Source organism: Vulpes lagopus, chromosome 7 (assembly GCF_018345385.1).
Source record: "Vulpes lagopus strain Blue_001 chromosome 7, ASM1834538v1, whole genome shotgun sequence".
Lineage (NCBI taxonomy): Eukaryota > Metazoa > Chordata > Mammalia > Carnivora > Canidae > Vulpes > Vulpes lagopus.
The window spans coordinates 58,663,320-58,674,184 of record NC_054830.1 but is presented as its reverse complement, the minus strand read 5'-3'; the positions used below and the strand labels follow the sequence as shown (position 1 = coordinate 58,674,184).

General features: G+C 47.1%; 1 protein-coding gene and 1 long non-coding RNA gene across 4 annotated transcripts in view; one reads left to right on the top strand and one right to left on the bottom strand.

Moving 5' to 3' along the window:
- Positions 1-315: 315 nt before the first annotated feature.
- Positions 316-2,913, bottom strand: LOC121495757. The gene is made up of 3 exons (XR_005989046.1): positions 2,756-2,913; positions 1,900-1,958; positions 316-1,130 (listed from the first exon to the last, which is right to left on the bottom strand). It is a non-coding gene; the product is annotated as an uncharacterized LOC121495757 (long non-coding RNA).
- Positions 2,914-4,379: 1,466 nt separating this feature from the next.
- CNTRL (centriolin) overlaps positions 4,380-10,865 on the top strand; it is a 79,954-nt gene continuing 73,468 nt past the window's right edge. For all 3 annotated transcript variants that reach the window (XM_041762525.1, XM_041762522.1, XM_041762524.1), the window contains exon 1: positions 4,380-4,503. The gene's annotated coding sequence lies outside the window, so the exon portion shown is untranslated. The remainder of the gene's footprint in view (positions 4,504-10,865) is intronic.

Genomic DNA, 10,865 nt, shown 5'->3' with positions numbered 1-10,865 from the left:
CTTAGCCAAAGGCAGATGCTCAACCAACTGAGCCACCCAGGCGTCCCTCATATGACGGTTTTAATATTTACTAATGACGTGTGTCTGAATCAAATATGTGGAGGGTTGCAAAATGGCAATTTCCTAACTTGGGCATTTCACTTGTATTTATTAGCTGGAATGCTTCTGAAGGAGAGGGTTTCCCTTTTGCAGAGATTCAAAATGCTAACTTATAAAACCTTTAAAATTAGGAAGTTACAGGAATTTAGAGCTTAAAACATTTCAAAGCTAGATACAAAGCCAATAGCATTTGGAGGCTGTTCTGGCCTTAAATATTCTCTGGTCACATGACAGAGCCACTCTGACCCTGAAGATGGATAGATAGCAGTCTAGATTCAGGTAGTATGGTTCAGAGACAGAGGGGTTCAAGTATTGCCTGAGCACAAAAGGCCTGTCGTGGCCTTCAGATCTGAACTCACAGGGCAGTCTCAGTGTCATTACAAACACTGGCACTAGAAACAGCTCAAGGTTCTCCTGGATAGGGTTGTTATAAAATCTGGATGTTGTAGGTCCTTCTCATTCTGGACCCAACCCATGCATGGATTCACATGGAACACGACCACGCCTGTAATTCTACGCCATCATCGGAGGGTCTTATTTTTCTGTATTTGCAATCTCTTTCAGGATAAAAACTGTGTCTATCTCATTCACCACTGCATTCCCACAAATCTGGCACATAATAGGGTCTTAATATATATAGACAACACGAATAGAGGGCAGCAGGAGAGATGAACAACGGTAAAAACAATAAATGAACCCAGTACATTGAGAAGAGATCATCAATGGCTTTGCAAACCGCGCCCAAGGAATTTAGTATTTTGCAGACAGGCCATCCTGTATTATTGTTTAGGGTTAGGTTATTTTTACACATCAATATTCATAAGCGTCTAATGCAAAATTTCATCTAGACATAGTACATGATTTTATATTGCAAAGTATACCTTTCTGTAGCATTAAAAAACAAGCATTTATTTATTTATTAACATGCATTTATTTTAAAATATATCTGTAATTTAACATTTAAAGTCACAGAAAGGAATGGCAGTGAGTGAAGTTGTCATTGCTGCCTGACCAGCTTGTCTGATTCTTCTCTGAAATGAAATTTGCAAAATCATTAAACGAGGTTTCAAAACAGGAGGCAAGTGCAAACAAACAATAACTTTGCTTTCATTGTGAAAGAAACGAAGGACAGCTAAGCCACTCTACATGGCTAATATTTGTACTGTAGATGCAACAGAAGAGAAACAATTTCTTCATATTATGAGTTAAATACAAATCAGTGTAGAATGAATGAGGTACCCTCACTCCTCTCCAGTTTTCACCCTTGCTCTGGGGAAGGAGGTTCAATGCTAAGAGAGGCAGTTAATATTCAAATTACCCAGAGGAAGGTTTCGCCTCTGACATCTCTAAGGCCTGAGGCCTATCCAACACCCTCATGCTAGACTGTCCTAGAGGGTACTGGATCTGGAGGAAGGAGGAAAATTTGGAAATGAGGGACTATAACCTCTTAAGGTTAACTGGATATGGACTGAGAGACTACCCACAGGAAAAGTGTTTCACACCATCCTCTGGATGTTGTGTATATTTTTGATGGGTATTAATAACATTGATAATGGGGCACCTAAGGGGCTCCGTGGTTGAGCATCTGCCTTTGGCTTGGGTCATGACCCCGGGGAAGTGGGATCCGGTCCGCGTTAGACTCCTTCCTGCAGGGAGCCTGCTTCTCCCTCTGCCTGTGCCTCTACCTCTCTTTCTGGGTCTCTCATGAGTGAAAGGATGGGATCTTATAGAAAAAAAAAATAAGTAATAACACTGATAATGAACTACAGCAGCACACCACGATTAGATGATGGAACCCACCTAACTCTCATTACAGACTGCAAAGCATGGCAGTGAGGTTACCCAATAAATCCAATTTTCTGGTGGAAAGAGAAAGAGAAATGAATGTCAAAACAAACAAAAAATGATATAACTGTAATTCAGCAATGTGCACACTGCAAACTAACAAATATCATCTAACTTAGAGGAAAAATGGATACAACCTCCTTTTAAATTTAAAATCTGGAGTTTTCAGGGATCCCTGGGTGGCACAGCGGTTTGGCACCTGCCTTTGGCCCAGGGCATGATCCTGGAGACCCAGGATCGAATCCCACATCGGGCTCCCGGTGCATGGAGCCTGCTTCTCCCTCTGCCTGTGTCTCTGCCTCTCTCTCTCTGTGTGACTACCATAAATAAATAAAAATTAAAAATAAAATCCGGAGCTTTTCAAGAATTTCAGCTTTTCTACAACTCCAGTTCTCTGTTGCCTAAACAGCGGGAGGCAGGTGGCGGCACTACTCATGTAAATGTGAATACTGCCCCCTGTTGGAGGTCACCCAAACTTCCTTTTGAGGTGACCACTTCTGACCAGAGGAAAAGCTCCAAGTGCCCAATGTGGCTTAGAATTCGGCCCTTCTTTCACGTTCTTTCTAGCTTCTCCATTCCAGATTTTTGCACCAACTACAATGATGTACTTAACATCCAGTTGATTGTCAAGGTCTTTCTTCTCCTTCCCCTGGAATTTGCACAAATTTTTCCCTTGCCAACTGAACTCTTCCCCCACTCTCCAGCACCTGGACTAAATTCTCTTCCTCTTTTAGGCCTAGGATGAAATACCACTTCTTCCGGAAAATGTTTTGTCAAATAATAAAATGTCTAAAACATGGTGAGAACTTACTATGGGACAGGCACTTTTCTTTCACAGGCATTAGCTTTTATAATTATCAGGAAAGCCGTAAGAAGTAGGTATGATTGGGATCCCTGGGTGGCGCAGTGGTTTGGCGCTTGCCTTTGGCCCAGGGCGCGATCCTGGAGACCCGGGATCGAATCCCACGTCGGGCTCCCGGTGCATGGAGCCTGCTTCTCCCTCTGCCTATGTCTCTGCCTCTCTCTCTCTCTCTCTCTGTGACTATCATAAATAAATACAAAAAAAAAAAAAAAAAAAGAAGAAGTAGGTATGATTATCCCATTGCATGGATGAGGAAACCGAGGCACAGATCTGAGGAATTTCTCAGTGTTACAAAGATGAGCCATGAACTGTCTCATGAAAGAAGAAACAGACTGTGAGCAACCCAAGAAGGAGGCACTGAGGGTCATAATGAAGCACTGTGCTGGTGGGGGTCTTTCAAGCAAATGAGTCTGAGTCGTTAAGATTCGAAGATTATGGTAAAAGAGAGGTACTGACAGCATTGGAGATTTCTGGAGAGTGTGCAGCCTCCTGGTGACACGGTGCAAGGTACAAGCTGGGGAATGCGAGGCTCGGGTGCAAGAAGGTGTCCTTGACCAGTGTTTTGTTTTCTGCTTTTTTAAATTTTTTAACGATTTTATATATGTAGAGAGAAACTGGGGAGAGAGATGACGAGGGAGAGAGATCCCAAGCAGACTCCCCCGTGAGCGTGGAGCCTCACCTGGGGCTGGATCCCGCACCCCGAGACCCTGACCTGAACCTGGGGCCGGATCCCACACCCCGAGGCTGTGACCTGGGGCTGGAAGGATCCCACATCTCGACGCTGTGACCTGGAGCACGGGCCCGACCTGGGGCCGGATGGACCCCGCACCCCGAGGCCCGACCTGGGGCCGGGTGGACCCCGCACCCCGAGGCCCGACCTGGGGCCGGATGGACCCCGCACCCCGAGGCCCGACCTGGGGCCGGGTGGACCCCGCACCCCGAGGCCCGACCTGGGGCCAGGTGGACCCCGCACCCCGAGGCCCGACCTGGGGCCAGGTGGACCCCGCACCCCGAGGCCCGACCTGGGGCCGGGTGGACCCCGCACCCCGAGGCCCGACCTGGGGCCGGATGGACCCCGCAGCCCGAGGCCCGACCTGGGGCCGGATGGACCCCGCACCCCGAGGCCCGACCTGGGGCCGGGTGGACCCCGCAGCCCCCCGCCGGCCGACGATTTTATCTTTGATCCGCAGGTCCCGGCAAGCCCGCTGCAGCCCGCTCGGACGCTCCGCGAGGGCCCTCGGCCGCGGGGGCTCCCGGCCTCGCTCCACGTCGGGCGGCAGCGGAGTCCCAGCGCGGGGCCTCCGCGTCCGGCCGGGGGGCTCCGAGGGCGAGCTGGCCGCGGCCCCCGCCGCCCAGGAGCTGGCGCCCGCGTGCGAGCCCCGGGTCGGGCAGGTCGGGCTCGCGCCGGCGCCCCCGCAGCCCGAGTCCCGGCCTCCGCGCCGCGCAGCCGCAGCGGGGCTGCAGGGGGACCCGGCGGGAACCGCGCCCTGGCCCGGGCGGCAGGAGCGGCGGGAGGCGAGCCCCGCCCCCTCAACGGCGCGGGGCGTGGCCTCGGCTGGCCCCGCCCACACGGCGCGCGGCCCCGGGCAACCGGCGCCACACAACAAGATGGCCGGCGCGTCGCCGGACGCCTGAGGGGACGGGCTGCGCGTCTCCGACCGCTCGTCCCGCGGCCTGCTCCGCTCGGCTCCTCGGCGGTGGGTGCTGGGCCCGGGCGCGGCTGCTCTCGGGCACCGGGCGGGGCCGTCGGGGCCTGCGGCGGCGGCGGCGGGAGGGCGCGGGGTGGGCCGGCGGGGACGGTGTGGCGCGGGGGCGTGTTCCTGGGAATTGGGATTGGACGAGGAGGAGGGGAGGGCCCGGAACGGGCGGGCGGGGCGGGGAGGGGAGGGGGGAGGAGGGGGGATGACGAGGGAGGGGGGATGGGGATGCAGAGGGGGCAGGAGGGGGAGAGAGGAGGAAGGGGCGGGGAGCGAGCGAGGGGGGAAGGAGGAGGGAGGGGGAGGGGAGGGAGAAAGGGGGAAGGAGGAGGGAGGGGGAGGGAGGGGGGATGGAGGGGAGAGGGGGAGCGAGAGAGGGGAAGGAGGAGGGAGGGGGAGGGGAGGGAGAAAGGGGGAAGGAGGAGGGAGGGGAGGGAGGGGGGATGGAGGGGAGGGGGGAGCGAGAGAGGGGGAAGGAGGGGGGAGGGGGAGCGAGAGAGGGGAAGGAGGAGGGAGGGGGCATGGAGGGGAGAGGGGGAGCGAGAGAGGGGGAAGGAGGAGGGAGGGGGGGAGGGGGAGGACGAGGGAGGGGGAGGGAGGGGAGAGGGAGCGAGAGGGGGGAAGGAGGAGGGAGGGGATGCAGAGAGGGGGGAGGGGAGAGAGGGAGAAGGGGGAGCGAGAGGCGGGAAGGAGGAGGGAGGGGGAGAGAGAGGGTAGGGGAGAGGAGGGAGAAAGGGGGAAGGAGGAGGGGGGAGGACAGGAGAGAGAGGAGGGGAGGGGTCGTGTGCGGGACGCGGGGGGGGGGGGGGGCGGTGGCGTGCGCACCGGTGCCTCAGGTGCCTCAGGTGCCTCAGGTCCCCCGGGTGCCTCGGTGTGGCCTGGATGCAGCTTGGGGCGGGGCGAGGGCAGGACACTGGGGACAAGTGCTAAAGGGAAGAGCAAGGACTGTGGTGTGGCAGGTGGTTTTCTCGTCAGAAGGTGGGTTCAGGCCTCGACTCCGCCCCCGTGTAAACGTGACTGGGGACGCCCTCCTTAATCTTCCTGAGCAATTTTACTGTTTTAAAATGTGCCATTTTACTCTTGTAAAAGTACGTGCTGCTGACCTTGGAGGGCACACCCGGGGCCGAATTCCGCCCCAAGTCCTTACTAAGAATTGCGAACAGCTGCATGAGGTAACCATCTTGAGTCTAAAAGCGATGCAGCTGAGGATCACCGAGGTCCGTTTCCCTAATGTCCCACAGGAAGCGGAGAAGCAGGATTTGAACTCAGGCTGCTTATTTCCGGAATCCAGGCTCTTCTCAAAGACTGTCACGTGTGGATGACGGTGGCAGTTCTGCCCTTACACGTCCTCGGTGGGAATTCCAACTTGCTAATGATGGCTTTAGAGTGCTTAGCACAGTCGTCTTTTCGTTCACTCAAATACTCGTTGTACATCAGACAGTTGGATCTCTGCTCTCCTATAGCTTAGAAACAAGAATCAGGTTGTTCACACTGTAAGATGCTATAAAGGAGACTCCTTGGGGCCAAGACCACGCATAATAGGGAGATGGAAGACTTTTGTGCGTCTTGAGTGTAGAAACCCTGCTTCCCCAGTTCTGTTTTTGAAGCCTGACATGGTTCTTTTTTTTTTTTTTTTAATTTATTTATTTATGATAGTCACACAAAGAGAGAGAGAGGCAGAGACACAGGCAGAGGGAGAAGCAGACTCCGTGCACCGGGGAGCCCGATGTGGGATTCGATCCCGGGTCTCCAGGATCGCGCCCTGGGCCAAAGGCAGGCGCCAAACCGCTGCGCCACCCAGGGATCCCCTGACATAGTTCTTAGTGCATAGAAGTTACTCAATACAACTGACTTACTGAATAAATAAATTAATAGGAGGAGATGGGCAGCCTGGGTTTTAGGTTACCAGAGTAACGGAGAGAGATTTGAGAGGAGAACCCAGGACAGTAATAGGATGAAGAAGGGCACAGAAGTCAGAGCGTTAGGAGCAAAAGGCTTGCAGCGAAGCAGTCACACTGCGATGAAGAGCAATGTGTAGAGGTTGGTTTGGCTGTTTTGTTGGAGGAGGAGAATAATTTGAAGTTGGTATTGGAATGGATCAGGATGTCAGGATATTTGCTGAGATGAGTACTGTGGAGAATCAGGACAGATATGGAGGTGCGGAGGTAGGATACTCCAAAGAACCACAGATAAATGGAGACCAAGGTTAGGGAATTGGGGCAGAATTTGTGGGGAAAACTTGGCCATGAGAATGGGATGAAGGATAGAAGGCAGAGGTTGACAAGCACAAGATGGGAGGGTTACCTTTGGAGAGGGGTGGGAACCAGCATATTTGAAAGGTCTAGAGAAGGTTAAAAGTTAAATGGGTCAGAAGGTATGGGATGAAGTAGAACTGTAGGGAAAGTACTGAGATATGATTAAAAGTCTACAGGATGGAGCAGGATATGGAGGTCAAGAAATGGGGGTGGTTATTTGCATATTGGGATGGACTGGGAAGAGAGGGTTTGGGGATAATGGAGGTCTGTCTTATTTGAAGAAGATCAAAGAAGATGGAAAATTAGAAGTGTGAGGAAAAGCTGAATAGAGGGCACGGTATGATCTCTAGTAAGCTATGTGTCAGGGCAAGGGCGTGATACGGTGGACAGTGCTTCCTGACCTGGTCATGTGACTCTGATGATCACATCATTCCAGTAACTTTCTCTTGTACTGCAGACCCCCTTCTGGGCCTTCAAAATATGTCTCCAGCTCTGCACTTTCCTGCTTATTTTGTTTTCTCTTTGTCCTACTCCTTCACACACTCTAGCCCTACCTGTCCGCTGTCTTCTCTTTTTTATTGCTGGGTCTCTGTGTGATTGCAAACTACATCTTCATCTCTCACACAACATCCCCATCTCTCCCTTAAAATTGTAGTTGATAATTTATGGTCTAGGTGCTCGTCTCTGAACTAATGCTAGCCATTCTCAAACACAGCCCAGTGCACTGTTACTGAGTTAGCTATTTTATGAGATAATAATACATATCTGTTGTTTCAGTGTCCAGGCCTTACAGGAGCTCTGGCAACCCGGGAAGGGGATCTGGGAATGCACTGTGACTTTGGAACTATCACTTACTCTTTCATGTTACAATTCATAAAAGAAAGGAATTGATCTGGATTACAGAAATCCATTCTAATACATTTTCTTAAAATCTACAAATGAGTAAAGCAGAGTTTTTGTGATCAAGAGAGGTAACAGAGGACCTCATAATAGTCTAGTAAGGCCTGAAAGGTCTTAGTCATTAGGATGTTATGAGGAGAATTCAGGGTGGTTCAGTATTATAAGAATTGATAAGATTTAGAGAGAAGATTAAGATGTGGGATACAGAATAATTATGTTGCATAAAAAGATGTGCTTTTTTTTTTTTTTTTGCCAAGAAACTCAAAAAAGTATGAAGCATATCTCTGTAGCATAGGGCAACATCTATTATTCTAATAATATAATTTTCTATCTTGTTACAGGGTAGAGAAAGGTATACAGAAGTGAGAGTTGGTCCCTGTCACTCCCCTTTTTTATTTTTTAATCTCCTGCCCTTATGAAAACTACATGTAATTCAAGAATCCATATAACTCTCTTTTATCTTATTTGTTTACTTATTTTTACAATTTTATTTTTAAAGCACATACCTCTTAGCTGTCCTCAAGTATATTATTCTTATTTAGAAAGAGACACCATTACAAGCCGGTACAGAATCAGTATTACTAATACTAAGAGATTTTTTTTCCGTGGCAGAGTGATGTGATAGTAGCAATAGAAGTTTTTGCCACACTTGGTAAGTTAGGACCAACAGTGTTGTCACTGGCATTAATATCAGTTATGTGACTTGGAGCAGGCTTTTCTGACCTATATTGATAATTTAACGTGAAAAAATGAAAGAGAAAGTAAAGACACATAGAAGTTTGTAGTTTAAAGTAATCTAGACTATTGGCATAGGGCAGTTGCACCATATTGTGATGTATAACTGTGAAATAGTAATCACTTTTTAAAAACAGATACCACAGGTTTTTATTCTCTTCAAACTAGTCATCTTAAGAAGCTAGATCATGAGTTCTGTGATGTTATATATTAAATTTTCTGTTTTTCCTTCAGGAATTGTCTTACAGTATCTATTGATCAAGGTCACACTTAGTGTCATTTATTCTGGTCTATTTTGTGTGAGGCACCATGCTAGGCTCTAGAGAGCAAATCACACATGATCTGTACTCCAGAAAACTCAGTCAGCAGTATGACACAGTAATGAAGACACGGGCTTTGAAATCCAACCCTTGGATTAACCAATTAGTTATGGGACTTTGAACACATTACTTAACCTTATAGTCTTTAAAGGGGGAGATAATAGCACCTATTTTGTGGAATTGTTATATTTAATCCTTTTGATGTGATGTAATAGCTTATTATAATATTTGACAGATTGTAAAGTTAATGATCAAATTGGGAAAGTTAAAGTGTAGCTGAAATGATGGGTCAGATTTTCTGGTGAGATGTATGAATTAATTCTGAAAGCAGGACCCAAAGAGGAATTCTAGATATGTTTTGGGTAAGATCAGCATTCTGAGAATGACTATATCATCATTCAAAGGTATTACATCTGCTAATTGTTGGTTAGTTGACTACATTAATGGCCCCTCTCTATACCATATATATGTTCCAACCATCTTAACAATTTAGTTTATTTATAATTCCAGCCTGTATAATAATACTCATATACCTGTGAAGGTGTTTACTATCAAACCTTTACTTACTTATTTATTTATTTATAAAAATTTTATTTATTTATTCATGAGAGACACAGAGAGAGAGGCAGAGACACAGGCAGAGAGAGAAGCAGGCTCCCTGTGGGTAGCCCAATGTGGGGCTTGATCCCAGATCCCAGGGTCACGCCCTCAGCCAAAGGCAGACCCTCAACCACTGAGCCTCTCAGGCATCCCATAATATCTCTTTAATACCAATTTATATAGCATTCATATCGGAGCTGCCCAAAATTTTTGAATTGATAATTTTTCTAAAAATTGGTTTGTGTTTTGTCTTCACATTTTAAGAAGAGAGTAGGGGAGATTATGAATATTGAGCAAAAATAGGATCATTGTTAAACAGCCTTGCTCAATACCTATCCATTTTATAAGATATTTTTTGTCTAAAAGTTTGTCAAACTTAAATTTTTTGCAATGTTTTTAGATTGATTGTGCTTATAAAAGTAATTCTATATCATGAAGATCTTATTTGTGTAAACCTAACCTTATACATTAGGACTCTTAGTGTGGAGGACTAATATTGCACAAGAAGATGCCTTTTGTCAAGGTACTAAATAAATTCATTTATCAGTTTTTCATGAGTAATTCATGAAAATGAATTGTTCCACATCTTCATGAATAATTCATTAGATAAATATTCATTATCTGCTCTTTGCTAAGCTCTGTCCCAGGCCTGGAATAAATCAGTGAACAATATCCCTACTTTCATGGAACCTACATTCTATTAGATTAGTTTATGTGATTTCACTTACAAATTAGTTTGAGAGGAATCCTGATTCTCATTGTTACTGCAGCTAGCATTGTGTCTGACCAAGTCATTTACCGTTCTGGGCTTTAATTTTCTTTTCTGACAAATAAGGGATTTAACTAAGATTCCTTTCACCAATAAATGCTTTCATTTCTTCTGAAAGACCTAAACTTCAACAAAATTGATTTTGTGGACTAGCAATAGTAGGCATGCGAGTTTGGAGCAATCAGATGTTTCTCAAATAGCATGAGACAAACGTGAATGAATATCAGAAGCATAATGTTTAACAAAGAAGGCAGATACAAAAGATATTCTATGATTTCATTTACGTATAGTTCAAAATCGTTTATGGGGTGCCTGACGGGCTCAGTTGGAAGAGCATGCAGCTCGATCTCAGAGTTGAGTTTGAGCCCCATGTTGCATGTAGAAATACTTAAATATCCTAAATAGTTTAAAAAAATCTCTGGTATTGGAAATCAGGGTAGTAATTACTCATGTATATGGGTTAATGAATGCAAGGGGCACAAAGTGGTTTCTGGGGTTCTGGTAATAATTCTGTTTCTTGATCTGGTTGTATTCACTGTATAAAAATAGAGCTGTACACTTATGATTCATGCATTGTTCTTTATGGGAGGAAAATGAGTGGGGAATGGGGGAAGTGATAAATTCTGTTTGGGCATGTTGAATTTAGGATGGCAATGAGATATCAAGTAGACAATTGGAAACAGGTATCTGGACCTCAGAGGTTGGATTGAAGATATAAACATCAGTATAGAGGTGACATTTGGAACCATGGGTGTGCATTAGATTGTCTAAAATGAGTTTGGA